Source organism: Sinohyriopsis cumingii, chromosome 15, assembly GCF_028554795.1.
Source record: "Sinohyriopsis cumingii isolate HCF-2022 chromosome 15, ASM2855479v2, whole genome shotgun sequence".
Taxonomy (NCBI): domain Eukaryota; kingdom Metazoa; phylum Mollusca; class Bivalvia; order Unionida; family Unionidae; genus Sinohyriopsis; species Sinohyriopsis cumingii.
The window spans coordinates 6,186,795-6,203,860 of record NC_142975.1 but is presented as its reverse complement, the minus strand read 5'-3'; the positions used below and the strand labels follow the sequence as shown (position 1 = coordinate 6,203,860).

The 17,066-nt window shown below is 37.4% G+C and overlaps 1 protein-coding gene across 5 annotated transcripts in view; it reads left to right on the top strand.

The window, feature by feature from the left end:
• Positions 1 to 17,066, top strand: part of LOC149781212 (G protein-coupled receptor dmsr-1-like) — a 470,961-nt gene that overhangs the window by 202,562 nt on the left and 251,333 nt on the right. The window lies entirely within an intron of this gene.

The window sequence follows — 17,066 nt, the reverse complement described above, 5'->3', positions numbered from 1 at the left end:
GTCAGCTGGTGAGTTAAACCAAGTTGTTGCTATCGAAACCATTGCAAGTGGCATTACCACAGGATGAATGAAGGCACTGTTCGGAAATTACTTACAGCCGGAAACAAGGTTGTTGAATTGATACCTGGTTACTGACCCTTTCGTTGCCAGACACGAACTGCGTCGGTCTAGGAATTAATCAGCATTTCATAATATTCATATATGTGTCATGTCACTGTCATTGCCTGTCCAGTGCCAAAATTAACAGAACGTTTTATGTTCTTTCAGCTGCGTTTCATGCATAAATGTAATTGCAATCAACTACATCCCAATATCATGTATTTGTTCACCATTCTAGCATAAGTGTCTATTATAGCAATTGCTAAAATAAACAATCCCTTCGAGGCAATAATGCAGATGAACATTCATAAGAATTTGTTGGAAACGATTTAAATGTATTATTTTAAGAGCAATTTGTTTTAATTGTGGCCTAAAAGTTGGTTAGTATATGCATGACAGCAAACTTCAATTGACCTGTCTGCTATTTCGAAACGGATAAGCAAAAGGAAGCCCAATAGCAACAGAAAAATTATTATTAGACCCAACAGATTCTCACATACATGAATGTTATCTCTTATTTATCACACGACATCATTAATAAAGTCTTGACATTATATAATATTAATAATAACAAAATATTAATTTGATTAATAAACGCGAGTCCTTATAGTTCTGGAGATTTCATACCTTTTTCATATGTACCCCTTCTGAATTCAGATGTATAAAAGAGATCGTTAACTTATCAATGCATAAATAATGTTTGATATAAACAAGAAAAGTATTTGCTAATTACGAATGTATATTGAGAAAACACCTCATCTTCAACTACCCTGCAATGACTCAACTACGTTACAAAAATATGGCTTCATGCATCTCCATTAATACATTCAATATTCAAACATACTTTAATTCCTTATTTTAAAAATAGTATCTCACTGAAAATCCACACAAAATATTCAAATATATCTAACTACGTTTCATTTACAACGTCGCGTGTAATGCTGAGGTTGAAGCAACTATTATGTCGTTTACACCGAGATCTAAAATAGTTATGGCTTACCCATACACGAGGCACATACACTGATAGACTCACGCCAAGATGGCTTTTGAAAGGTCCGTAAGTAGTATAGGACGGAATTTGACTCTCGAAGAGGGTAATCTTTGTTAAACAAGGCAAACAGATAGTAGAGCCAAACCGGAAATTAAAATGTCATACATGTTGAAATGTATAGGAAAAACATTTAATGTCTACAAATTAGATTACAAATTAATTCACAGTATGCGTTGTTACGGTTAGAAAGTGTAACCATTTAATAGGTTGCAATCGTTTTTGTATGGAAATGTAAAATTTCAGGCAATGTATCTATCTTCTAGTTAACTAATATTATTACATCGTAGGTTTATCACGTGGGGTGAGTCTGGCTGGCTGGAAATTTAACAATGTAATATCTTGGTGTTTCTTTGACGGAAACTTTAATTGTTTGGATATTGCTCTTTAACTGTAATGGATATTACGCTGTAGGTGTATCCGAATAATGAGAGAGGTATAGGGGAAGGACGGATTGATGGATGAATAATTAGACCAATCACTCATGAGATATTGTAGCGACGAAGGGAACTTTATTCAGCCTTGAAGTTTATGTGATTCTGGAGAAAAGGATAAACTCTGTTAAAGATCTTTAAATAGGTTTTACATGATGGATAGAGAAAATGTGTACCATTTTTGTGACATTCCAGCGACAAGGATAACTCAGATTCTAGAAACATCCATTCTCTTATCCTTTATAATAATGTGCGAATTTTAGAAATTTGGCCGTCCTACCCTTTAAATTCTCATTACCAGCTCGGGTAGAATCTTCATTCATCAATGTCGTATAATTGCGTTCGATATGCCAGTATGACTCATCTTGATACACCCGTCGACTTCATGGGGTGAACATTTCTAGCGAGTGACCCTGGCGAGGCTCTAATTGCGTTCACATTCAATTACCATACGTAAAATAATGTTTAACCAATGGATATCATATTTTGATCAACTTTATCCAAAGGCAGGTCACTTGTTACAAAACATCTTGTTTTGCTTTAGAGTTTGAAGAAACTGCACTGCAAATTATTATTAAAGATACTCAAGTTATGGTTCGATCTGTTTGGTTTGTTGAGGATTATTTTAAAAACCACAGATCTAGTTTCAATTATTTTGTGCGACACATTGACACAATTTGTCCACCAAGTTCACGATTGCATCCATCATTTCTCTATCGTTAAGCTAAATATGATTTAAAACAATGAGTGAAAATTTAAAATGGAACTAGCAATTTGATCTAATGAGAATTTTAAAGAGTTTTGCATTGTAAAGTCCACTGGTAATTTGTTGGGACCTCGGAATTTTTTAAAAAGCGAATGTATTGCATTTTGTCTTGACTTGTAATGCGTTTATTCAACATTTGCATTGGTATTTCTGGTGGCACCTTCACGCCCGTCATATATTGTTTTATCTATTTTAGACATTTACGTTTTATAGTATATTTCCCTTAAAGAAGATTTACAATGAAATTTAAAAAAGCGCATCAAACAATTATACAGGGAATGTCGAGTGATGTTTAGGTCAAGTTTTTGTGTTATAAAATTGTCATGCATTGGCCCCAAAGAATATAAAGGTAAGCGATATCAAAGAAATATAGTCACTCACTATGGGATGATGGTGGTGGCTGTGGTGATGATTACTAGGATGATTGACCACGGTGTTATTGTCCGGATTGAGTGAATAATAGAAATATGAAGTTAATGGATGAACAGATGGTGATTTGAGCAGGGATATAGAATAGATCAACACAAGTCATCGAATCAAAATATTTATTTAATTGCATAAGCAAAACAAACTTGTACAAGACGCTTGAAAGGTACACTTCTTCTAGACAATAATTACTTAACGTTATAAAATAATGCAATATGCAGTTCCGTTTAAACCGATATGAAAAATTTCATCATAAAATCTGTTAATCGTTTGGAACTCAATTGACCAGCATGTCTGCATAAACGGATGACTGGCTGATGGTCACTCAACACCGGTAGTATGTTGTGGTCAACCTATTCCTTCTGGCATCTTATGTGATACTACCCTCAATGACCTCTCTCTAAACTGGATCCGTCAGAGTTGCACCAATGAAACACCGGTTGTCTACTATCCAGTAGTCAGTAAGCTGCTATCTAGCATCCGCGCTATACCATCAACACGATGCTAGGAGAGACCAACACCTAGTTATCTACAATTCAGTACCCGGTGATTCACCATCCAACACCTACAATATAAGGTCAAAACGCCGTTTGGAGTGGCCAGCAACCTTTGTATATACGATCAACTATCCTACACCAAATTAGTTTTACATTACTGTGTTATACAACAATAGTAAAAGCAATTTTCGTAAATAAATTATGCGATGATGCTACAATAAAAGTGAAGATTTTTCATGCACTAAAAATGTATTCCGCTTCTTCACTAAAACTATAGTAATGCGACAGTAAAATGTTTATATGGGATAACCTGATAACTTTCGAACACCAGGTTTATCGAATGTGATGAATACACCGCATCAAAAAAGACAAGCTCTGTGTGCGATTTTACGTTCTATTATATCAAACCAGTTTGAGTTCGTTTAGTTTGGTTTTTAACGCCAAAACCTAAACTACTGAAGTTACTCATCATAGATTGATTGTTTTCTAGTTGTTAACAAAACATTTTACTCTGTGTAAAAATAGCAGACATAAGCAAGTACACACACTACACCCTCAAACATACTTATATACTATCACACAAGCGTGGCAAGGTGCCTACGTTTTATGGATTTCGTGTCGAAGACATGTACGTACAGGTGCATAAGACACGTACCGTGGGTATGCTTGAATAGCATATGCGTTTTACGAGAATAGGGTGTTCCTGAAAAGCACCGTAGGGTTTTGAAATAAAATTTGGACTAAACAGCATCAGCTACAACTGCCTCAACCCTTTTCCACTTCCTGATCTGAGTCGTTGCGGTACTGGCTGCCACCACTGCTGACATGTATGTAGTGTACGCTTTAGATATAGGTATACGAAGTCTCTCCTTTTTTGACCAACAATGTTTCAGACATTTTATTATATTCTCTTTCTTCTAATAAACCTACTGCGTAATACTGACTTTCAATTAAAAAGGCAGACAAACCCTAATCGATTAGATTTCAGGCCAAAATGAACAGAATATATTACATTTATTATATTGTCCGCCATTACACTCACCCCACATGATAAACCTGTGGCATAATGTTCTTTTCCGTTAGAAGACAGTCTGCAACCGATTACATTTTCAACCAAAATATACAATACCTAGTACAGTATTACCATCTCTAGCCAGACAGGCTTATTATGTGAAAATACTGAACCAATATTTAGGGGAAAAATGTTTTTTCGATACTTTTCAACGTAGCTGCCTAATGTCCCGTTTTGCTCGATAACATTTGTATCCTACTTTACATAGGATACCCACACCTCACTTGAGACTCGGTTGCGGCTCTTTACTATTTAAGCAAATAGTTTATTTCACATTTTGAATCTATATAGTTCTTTTAGATTTATCCAAGCAATAATTTTAGTATTATAACTCATATAGATTTATTTTTTAAATGACAAAGAAGAGTCACATATAATAGTGTTCCTGGATTTTACTGCTAAGGAATTAATAGTTAACGACTTTTTTCCCAACCTTCTAAATTCATAAGGTTCATAATTGCCACTTCAGGCGGAGTTTTATAAAGTACAAAAGACACATGATAACTCCGTAATTAAAAACAATAACTGTTTGGGCTTTAAAAGCCGTATAAAGATTTATGAGTTCAAAACTTCACTCCATAAGGAGTTCAAACGTCAGTTGGGTTCTTCACAGCAAGTAGACCCGCTGTTCGACCAGAATTAATGTTATTTCATACCTGAACTATTTGACACTTGACTCTTATCAGTATCATTGCCAATTGTTAATGCTTCTGACGTCTCTTTCGATCTGCATTATCCTGTACGCACATCGAAAATATTTTATCCGTTAATATAACCTTATTTATTTCACTCGAACGGTAGATAAATGAGATGTTGAATTCTATACAACTTGATTGAATAACATTGATATTTGAGTTATAACTCACTATCTCAGAGTGTATCGCAGAAATGGTGAAATCTCATTAGCTTAAGGACACCTCTGGGAATCCACACTCCACACGCAAGCACTCATTAAAAAGGTACTTACGTAGCATATAATGACGTTCTACAGAGTGTGTGTGCATGTGTGATTTAGATTTTAACAAAGCTTTAACGATTTGCCAGTCATATCGCTACGATGTCTGCAGTGTATCAGCTTAAAGTGATGTCTAGCACTGGGGCATCATGGCGCGGACATGTAGCATGATGTCCCTCCCAGTCACATTATCCTGACACCAAGCCGACAAGTCCTAACACTAACCTCTTAATTCTGAGCACCTAGCGAGGAAGCTGTTAGTACCATTTTCAGAAGTCTTTGGTATGATTCGGCCGGGGTTCGAACCCACGACCTCCCGTATCCAGGGCAGACGCTCTAACCACTGGGCGACCGGAGCGGTCACTTTCTACAGAGAGCAGTGCTATTGCGTCTGCGTTATTTTAACAGATTACTTCTGAGCTTTCAAAATATATTCATGCAAAGCGAATTTGGAACTTCTTGTATTTTCAAATTAGCTATTGCCTGAAACGGTGTTATTTATCTCGCATAAAAGATTAGGCGAGTTCAAATACATTTGAGATTAGAGATTATATTCAGGCTCATGTTGTGAATATAGACAAAGGGCCCCGTGAGACAATTTGTGGCTGTAATTCATTAGCTAGGATAAATTCAATCAACTCTACTGTCGTGTATATATATTCAAATCTGGCCAGAACCACTGTTCAGTCCCAGATCACATCAATCACTTCAGTTATAGGCCTACCGTATCAATCAATTTAGTTATATGCCCCATTGTATCAGTTCGATTATAATGTTACCTTTCAGAACTTCCGAATCAATAAGTTCGGTTATGGTATTACTTGTCACCGAAATGAAAATATCAGTTAAAAAGTGCATATTTGTCACACTCGAACGCTTTAAATTATTTCGAAATTTCTGAATAAAATATGGAGCTGTACTCGACCCATATCTCTATGATAATGATCAAATACAATAGAATGAAGATAAAGATTTAAGTATATATTTTAGTTACATTTAAAATAGCGTCGGCTACAATTTAATGTTGCATATTAAAATCCAGTGGGTATTGTTTTTCACTTCTAAAATCACGGATCATTAAATTCTGGGCTGGATGGGTACCCAAACCGAATATTCGGAGCCGGCTGGATTTTACAATACCCAGAAATAACCGGGCCGGTCGTATTTTACGAAAAATAAAATTATCTTGCCCATTAAGCTTCATCCCCCCCCCCCCGCATTAATAAATAAATTGAAATAAAATTAGTTTTATTGTTGACAAAAATGGGGGTGAGAAAAGGGGGTAGGAAACCGGACAAAATTGGAATGGAGGACTCCGACGCGACCGGGTAGTTTGCTGCCGGGTACCGGCAAGATTTCTCTTCCAGTAAATCCGTAATCAAATATAATTAACCAATGGTTAGTGGTAACTGATCTCAAAAGATCGTGCACACATGACTTTTGCTTCGTCGACATTTTTGTCTTGTCATTTTGATTATCGAGTCTAGATCTATGACTAAAAATTGGTACTCAGTCTTCTTGCATATACCTTTAGACACTTGACATATGCAATACAATGGTCGATAGTCTTCTTACACACGATTTAAGACACTCAACAATACACTGGTACGCATTATGCTTACACATCGAAACACTCGAGATACACTATACTGGCAGATATATTGCAACTTTCATCTCTGTGTGTGTGTGTGTGTGTGTGTGTGTGTGTGTGTGATTTAGATTTTTAACACATTTAACATTTTTTCATTCATATCGCTACGATGTATGCAGTGTAGCAGTTTATAGTGATGTCTAGCAATGGGGCATCATGCAGACACGTAGCATGATGTCCCACCCAGTCACATTATCCTGACACCCGGCCGACCAGTCCTAACACTAACCTCTTAATGCTGAGCGCCAGCTGTTAGTACCATTTTTATAAGTCTTTGGTATGACTTGGCAGGGGATAGAACTCACGACTTTCCCGCATCCGAGATGGACGCTCTAACCACTAAGCCACCGGAGCGGTTCAACTTTCCTCTGTCATTTCACTTCTTAGCCATTTGAAAAGCATATACCACCTAGTTTATTGTAACAGGATTGAAACCCAAGGCATTTTTGGACTGAGTGATAATAACACAATGTCAGTGAAATGGAAGTTAATGAAATGGAAAAAAAAAATGAACAAATGAAAAACAAACATTCATGACAATACATACGCAAGTAGACTCACAAATCCACCCATTACATATATTAAGACTACCATACAGAACACGTTATTAAATAAAACAGATTCATGTATAACAAAATATGAATATGGTTCATACATCCATAATATGTACATAATGAAAATAGTATGATTCACATGGCATACGATACAAAGGTATAAGCACAGTACTATGCACAGAATCATACGATACAACAAAAATATATATGGTTCACACAGCCATATGATACAATATAAGTATGGTTCACACAACCATACCATACAGAGAAAAATACGTATAGTTCACACAACTATATGATACAATGATACAAACAAAAACAAGATTGGTTCATATGTCCTTGTAAACACAACCCAGTGCACGCTGCCCTTTATTCAAGAGTTCGGAATTCTTCACATCACTATTCCTAGGCCTTTTCTAGAATCCGGAATTCCCATCCAACAATTCCCGGCATGCAACAGATACGCTGTCGGTTGAATTAACTTAAATGGCTTCGCTGCCACGCTGCTTATCACCATTCTGGTTCTTCCAGCCTAGCCATCAAGCTAAAAATATACCAAACTGATTAATATTATTATTATTATTATTATTATTATTATATATATATATATATATATATATATATATATATATATATATATATATATATTAATTAGCACTAACCCTATGGCTCCAGATAAACGTAAGTGTATTGACACTCCTTGACGAGATCCAAACGATCACTGTGTCGTTTAAGACAACGTCTCCTATAAATATAGAGAAAATCATTTACACGACCAGTGGTGAAGCACCCGTGCACATCGTGCTATGTGGCTATCTCACCGTGAGCAAGAAGCATGTATTTCCCAGTCTCAAAAAAGAAAATATGAACTACCTTAGGTAATGCTGTAAGTAACCTAGGTAATGCTGTAAGTACCCTATGTAATACTGTAAGTAACCTAGGTAATGCTGTAAGTAACCTAGGTAATACTGTAAGTAACCTAGGTAATACTGTAAGTACCCTATGTAATACTGTAAGTAACCTAGGTAATGCTGTAAGTAACCTAGGTAATGCTGTAAGTACCCTAGGTAATGCTGTAAGTACCCTAGGTAATGCTGTAAGTAACCTAGGTAATGCTGTAAGTACCCTAGGTAATGCTGTAAGTACCCTATGTAATGCTGTAAGTAACCTAGGTAATGCTGTAAGTACCCTAGGTAATGCTGTAAGTACCCTATGTAATGCTGTAAGTAACCTAGGTAATGCTGTAAGTACCCTAGGTAATGCTGTAAGTAACCTAGGTAATGCTGTAAGTACCCTAGGTAATGCTGTAAGTACCCTATGTAATGCTGTAAGTAACCTAGGTAATGCTGTAAGTACCCTATGTAATACTGTAAGTAACCTAGGTAATGCTGTAAGTACCCTAGGTAATGCTGTAAGTACCCTATGTAATGGTGTAAGTAACCTATGTAATGTTGTAAGTACCATAGTTAATGCTCTAAGCACCCTAGGTAATCATGTAAGTACCCTAGGTAATGATGTACGTAAGCTAGGTAATGCTGTAAGTATCATATGTAATGCTGTAACTACCCTAGATAATGCTGTAAGTACCCTAGGTGTTGATGTAAGTACCCTAGGTAATGCTGTAAGTACCCTAGGAAATGCTGTAAGTGTCTAAGAAACCAATTACCCAAATTGTTCTAAGGCATTACCAAATTCTTGCCTTATCATATTATTTATATATATTTATTACCTGGTCCGTTTGGCTAAGTTGTGACGGAGGAATATGCAACAATTAATGTTTAATTATACGTCATCTGCATTTCAAACTATGATCAAATGGTAATCGAATGTGTGTGTGATCGTGCGCACGTGTGTGTGTGTGTGTGTGTGTGTGTGTGTGTGTGTTCGGGCGCGCGCGTGCGCGTGTGTGTGTGTGCACCAACTTTGCATGGGAGTTGTGTTCCAATGATGGCGGAGTGAGGGGACGAGACAAAAGTGAGAATGATGATAAGGCCATTGTCGAGTAGTTTTAGAAAATCTCTTAGAATTTAGATTTTTAGTAGCTGTGAAGAAATACATTTGTACACTAAATGTGGCTGTCATTTGTTTAGGGCACGCATGGAGCACATTTGTTTAGGGCACTATATTAGTCGCTGACAAAAAATAACAGAGTACAGCTCTCAGTGAACGAATTGTAAGCAGAGTACAAATCTCACGTAATGAATTGCAGAGAAAATACAAATCCCACTGAATGAATAGTATAGTACAACTGTCACTAAATGAATTGTGCACAGAGTACAACTCTCACTGGATGACTTGTCAGTATAGTACAACTCTCACTGAATGAATTGCAAGCTGCGTGCAGCTCTCACTGAATGACTTGTAAGCATAGTACAACTCTCACTGGATGCCTTGTAAGCATAGTACAACTCTAATTGAATGGTTTTGAAGCACAGTTCAACTCTCAATGAACGACACTGAATGAATTGTAAGCATAGTACAACTCTCACTAAATAAATTGCATGCTGCGTTCAACTCTCACTGAATGACTTGTAAGAATAGTACAACTCTCAGTGAATGACTTGCAAGCTTAGTTGTTGTTGTTGTTGTTGTAGGGTTTAACGCCATTTTTCAGCACAAGATAGGCTATACATGGCGGCCAGTAGAATTGGTGGAGGAAGAACCCTGGAAAACCCCGGGAAGAACCACCGACCCACGATAAGCTACTGGCAGGCTTTCTCACGTACCAACGTTAGCCGAGGCTGAGACTCGAACTCACGCAGACAGAGGTGAGATGGCAGTGATCCGTAACGGTGAGCGCTTTAGACCACTCGGCCACTCGGGGCCCCTGTAAGCTTAGTACAACTCTTGCTGAATGCATTGCAATCTACGTACAACTCTCACTGAATGATGTGTAAGCATAGTAGAACTCTCATTGAATGAATAGCAACCTGCGTACAACTCTCACTGAATGACTTGTGAGAATAGTACAATACTCACTGAATGAAATGTAAGCATAGTACAACTCTCACTGTATGATTTGTAAGCATAGTACAGTTCTCACTGAATGACTTGTAAACTAAGTACAACTCTCACTGAATGAATTGTAAGCAGAATACAGCTCTCGCTGTATGAATTGGAAGCAGAAGACAGCTCTCACGGAATGAATTGTAAACTAAGTACGACTTTCACGAAATTAAAGGCAGAGCACAACTCTCACTGAATACATTGTAAACTGAGTTCAACTATCACTAACTGAGATGTAAGCAGAGTAAAAATCTCACGGAATGAATTGTAAGCAGAATACAGCGCTCACCAAATGAATTGTTAACTAAGTACAGTCATCAATGAAAGAATTGTAAACTGAGCACGACTCGCACCAAAGAATTATAGGCAGAGAACATCTCTCACTGAATAAATTGTAAACTGAGTACAACTATCACTAACTGAGATGTAAGCAGAGTACAAATCTCACTGAATGAATTGTAAGCAGAATACAGCGCTCACCAAATGAATTGTAAACTGAGCACAAGTCTCACTAAATGAATTGTAACCTAAGTACAGCCATCACTGAATGAATTGTAAACAGAGTACGACTCTCACACCAAATGAATTATAGGCAGAGCACTGCTCTCACTGAATGAATTGTAAACTGAGCACAACCATCACTGATTGAATTAGAATCAGAGTACAAATCTCACTGAATGAATTGTAAGCAGAATAGAGCTCTCACTAAATTAATTTTAAGATGAGTACAACTCTCGCTGAATGAATTATAAGCAGAGTACAACTCCACTTAAGGACTTGCTAACATGGATGGAGAGAAGCATAGTTAGGTCAATGTTAGACAATTGGCCTCTACCGATGCTCAGATTCGATCACTTCAATCAGTCTTATGTACGAAGACAATGTACTTGTTGCAAATATATTCTGTCACAAGGAAATAAGAAGGAATTTTCTTCTTGATAAGCACAGAGTATAAAGAAGAGATCGTGCTTTCGATTGCAAATTGTAGATGTGTTGTGATTTGGAATTTTAACGTAACTTTAACAGTTTTTCATTCATATCGCTACGATGTCTGCAAAGTGACAGTTTTTAGTGATGTCTAGCACTGGGGCATAATGCCGCAGACATGTAGCATGATGTCCCACCCAGTCACATCATCCTGACACCAGGCCGACCAGTCCTAACACTAACCTCGTAATGCTGAGGGTCAAGCGAGGCAGCTGTTAGTACCATTTTTGTAAGTCTGTGTTATGACTAATCCGGGGATCGAACCCACGACCTCACGCATCCGAGGCGGACGCTCTAACCACTAGGCCACCGGAGCGGTTGCAAATTGTAGAAAGTTTACATTTTTTTATTTGCATATTCCGAATTGATACTTACTATATCATCGAGAAAAATCAATGTATATAAAAAGTTTGACTTTAGTCCTCTTTGATACCCACACAAGAAATGTAGGCGCAGCCTGTTCAAAGTGTGACAGACAATATTTGTGGAGCCTCAGTTCACTTCAAAATAGACACTGGAGCAGGAGTTATATCTGAATTAACATTAAAACGTTCTTCCATCAACAACAAAGTTGAGACAATCGGTTGTACAGCCCTGGAGGAATTCTGTATTCAAGAGTCGAGTTTGTGGCACATACTACATATAAGAAAGTATCGTACCAGTTTCGGGTATTTGTCATCAAGGGACCATGTGGCAATAATTTCATTGGACGTGCAGTATCCCATGCAATGCGTCTTGTGAAAAGAATTGAAGAGATCAACAAAACAGCCTTTGGGTACTTTGGGCTGTTGAAGTGTGAGCCAATAAAGATCATACTCCAGGATGATGCCAGGCCATACAGTATAGCTGCACCCAGGCGTGTATCATTTCCCTTGCTGTCTAAGGTGAAAGAAGAACTGCTCCATAAGCAGCAGGAAGGCATCATTGTGGAAGCAACCGATCCCATTAATGGTGTGCGCCTATGGTATCAGTCCCTAAGAAAAATGGCAAAGTCAGAATTTGTGTTGACTTGAAGAAGCTCAATGAGGCTGTCAAACGGGAAAGATATATGCTCCCTACTCTAGATGATATATCACCGAAGCTGATAGGCTCCAATGTCATCTCCAAACTTGATGCCGAAAGCAGATTTTATCAAATACCGTTACATCAAGAAAGTGCAAAAATGAGAAGCTTTATTACACCGCTGGTTCGCTTATGCTTTAAACAAGTCTCATTTGGTATAACGTCGGCACCATATATTTGTCAGAGGAAAATGACAGAGCTGCTGACTGGCTATGAAGGGGCAGAGGCCATTAGGGATGATATACTCATTTATGGCAGGACCTTAGAGGAGCATGACAGACGCATAAATTTGGTACTGGAAAATTTCAATAGGAGTGGTCACAAGCTCAACAAAGAAAATGTGAATTTAAGAAGAACAAACTGGAATTCTCCAGTCACTTGATCAGCTTGGATGGCATGCTTCCCAGTCCAGCAAAGATTTCCACAGTGAAAGGGTTATCTGCTCCATTTAATATCAGTGAGCTTCGACGCACCATGGGCATGATCAACTACCTTGGTAGAGTTCTCCCATACTCCTATACTTGTCTACAATAATGCCACCAATTATGGTCCTGTGAATCAGACACAGACTGGTATTGGGGTCAAGACCAGGATTATGCCTTCACGAAGGTCAAGGACATGCTGACAGCCACACCAGTCTTAGCATTTTATGACCCCTGTAATTTAACAGTTGTCAGCGCTGATGTCAGCAGTTATGGAATTCGTAGGGAAATATTACAACAACATCGAGAGAAATTCACGCTAGATGTCTTTTGTTCCAGAACACTCTGCCCTGCAGAGGTTAAATATGCACAGATAGAGAAGGAGTGTCTTGCATGTGTGTGGGCCTGTGAGAAGTTTTCACGATATCTTGATGAGGTGGACTTGTTCAGATTTCATACGGACCACAAACCTGTAGTGCCACTGATCAACACACATGATTTTGATAAAGCTCCTTTGAGGCATCAACGACTGTTGATGCGGTTGAGGCGCTTCAACGCAAAGGCAGGGTATATAGCTGGGAGGCTTTTGATAGAACCAGACACCCTTTCTATGAGCCTTTACTAGCCCAGGAAGCCACCAACGATGAGGAAATGGTTTGATTCGTGCCTCCAAGCTAACTACATGGATTTTTTCTCCGTAATATAAAATAGTCGACAATTTACTTCGTGCCTTTCTTCATTTCTGGATTTTATTTATTGCATAGTGTTGTTTCCCACTATTCTTTTCTTTGGTCGCTCATATAGTTGGTTGTTTGGTATTATTTCTTTTGAGTAATAATATCTTTCTGGCTATATTTAGTGCTGCTTTTAACGATCTGCAGTTGCTGCGGTCGAACACAATTAAACAGAATTGCCAAGCACTTCATGATAATATATGAATACCAGTAGGCACGAACCAAACACGTAACTTAAATAATATTGATTTCTGTTTATCCAAGAGGAGATGGAACTCCCGGAAAATGCTGTTGCAACAGGATTTTAGTTAGTTATTAAAACGCATTCATCACTGGGCAGTTCTTTCATGTCGATATCAGAATAGCTTTTCATTGTTTGATGAGATTTATTTAAAATCAGTTGTCATTGATGCATGTCAAACAACGTCACATTTAACAATTAATGTTTCAAACTACAGCTGACGTGCACAAAATTGTTAGTTATCTAGTGAAAAATGCATGTCTGTTTAATGATAAAAGGACGTTTTTTGTTGGAAGTCACTTCACTGTAAAACAATGTTATTTATCATGGAGAAATCAACTCTTCGTAAAATGTTCAATGTATGTGTATTGGGTTGACTGATATGTTTGAAACAAGGGTTGGATTTCGGATTTATAACAGAACACTTTGTATGGTGATACAAATATAATATTTAATGATGAATGACTTGAATGAGAAAGGATTTATACGTGCGTGTATATTCCAAACATTGGAAACATTAACATAATCCGCTCAAACCTAATAACGCAACAAATGAAAATACAAATAAATGACCTTAAACAGTACAAAGACAGAGATGAATGGTTCACGTCAATTTCACACGACGAAAAAAATTAAGTGTTTTACTTACATAGTAAAAGTGAATTCACTCAAATAGTGAAAATCGAGGTATTGTACTCAAATAGTAAAATGTTAATAACAAGGGGACACATATAATAAAAATATCTTTACAATCCCAAAACAATGGGTATCACCAACCCCATAATAAGCCTGCCGCTGAAAGATTACATGTATGGAGTTACACACTCCATCACCAAGACACTTGGCTGCCAGTCACACTGGTCAAACAGGTAGTCAGTATTCCAGGTAGTCACCGACCACCATTCAATAACTTGGTCAGTCAAGCAATCAGCGCCCACCAATTGGTCAGCAAGATCCGAACACCTGCTACTCATCCAGCAACACAGTTCACTCAGCTGTACGGCTGCTATGGTTCAGCTTTACAGCTGCAATTGTCAACTTATATGGTTAGCTGGTACCACGTCGACTCCGATCACCTGAAAATACATCTAGCACTAGCATATATGATAACACTTAATAATAATAATAATAATAATAATAATAACAATAATAATAATGAGGACTTTGTATAGAGCCTAATCTTAAGAAGCTCTAAGCGCTTTACAACATTAGACAACAATTATAAGGTACAAACATAAAATGACATGACTACAAAAACCAACACCATTAAAATTAGAAAACATTAAAAAAAACATGCTGAGAATATTTAAGGTAGGAACCATTATTAGGTCTTTAAGTTTGTTCTTGCAGTCGAATGAGATCACTGTGTCTTTATGTCTAAGTTCAGTGGGCAATTCACTCCACGTTGCTGAGCCCTGGTATACAAAATAACGCTGTCCATTTGAGTTTGTTTTCATACTTGGAATAATGAGTATACGATTGTAAAAAGAGGAGCGTAAGTATCTTGCTGGCGTTTACACATGGGTGAGGTCGGATAGGTATGTTGGAGTAGAGTTCGACAGTGAAACGTAGCACAGAGAACAAATTTTGTGTTTGATTCTGGATCGAAGGGATATCCAGTGTAGGGTACAGAGCGACGGGGAGGTGTGCTCTGACCGTGGTACTCTAAGTATGATCCGAGCAGCTGTGTTTTGAACTTTTTAAAGTTTCTAGAGCAGATATTGTGATGAACCAAACATAACTGAGTTACAATAGTCCAGTCTTGAAAGTACTAATGAACACACAAGTGTTTTAGTGGCATTAACTAAAAGATATTTGCGAATTGAGTTGATGCGTCTCAGCTCAAGATATGCAGCCTTGCATATGTTCATGACATGTTGGTGCAATATGAGAGTACTGTCCAGAGTAACACCTGGGTTTCGTACCGATTGTGTGAATATCCACATATATGACGTTATATATGGTAAGCTATTCAAATTACATTACTGGCACGACATTACAAAGCAATAAACAGGTTCAGAAGTAAACCTACCTGTGTCCGATAAGAATCATATGGCATTAAACGTTTCTTAATAGAATGCAGTTTTATTGCTAATATAATCATGTTGGTGAGTTGCTGAGTCACAAACAATAATATAAAATGTTTGCATTATGCTACGTACGCCGAAGCTACATAGAAAATGTACAAAACTAAACGTGGCAGTATAATACTTATAACCTATACACAAAAAATTAATATATAATTCACATACCTCTACAGCTAAAGATGTTCAAGTCATTTAAGTAGACTGCTCACTGACAAGACGTTCTGTAATGTGAAGATTTAGCTTACAGTTATGCATTTATACAGAGACGATGCAGTCATGTATCGTCTGTGCGCTGGAAGTATTCGCTTTATCCCATCGGAAACACTTCGCACGAGCGGCATAGGATGAACTCACTGTTTGAAAATATTGTACAATATACATAAATCACCCTCGGGTATCGTTGTACAAAAAAAAAACGAAACCCAAGTACATGTATTTAAGAAATAGAGGGATTTTTACAATTTCGTGGTAATGTTTGCTTTCTTTTTGTTATTAAATACGGTTTCAAGGGCCTTTTTGCAATATGTGTTAATTGTACGCTCTCCTTTCGTTATTTTACGCGGCTCGTATCATTTCTGTCCAACACACTCCATTAAGCTAACACACTTGCTTTTGCGTCGTAACACACGAATTTCTATTTAGTACATGAAATCCAGTTTCATCTCTAGCTTTTGAATTGAATATATCTCAAATTATGTCATTTAGAAAATGTTATTCTTTGCTGAAATACAAGTAAAGATAACCTGTCACTATCAATTGTTAATCCTTAATAACTATTCAGAGCGACGATAACTGGAACACATATTCTACATCATGACTAGACCCAAACTTTGCATTAGTGAACTCAAATATCCTACGTTAAATTGCATCCGTAAAGCTTAACTTATTCGCCATATTCTATACCCCATTCAGTCTTAATATACGTTCTCGCATATAAATAGCTAATTCTTAAAAGACATCCAAAACAAATAAGCATCGTTCTAGCGCATTAGTATCCCAACAGTTCCTAAAACTTCTGCAAAGTT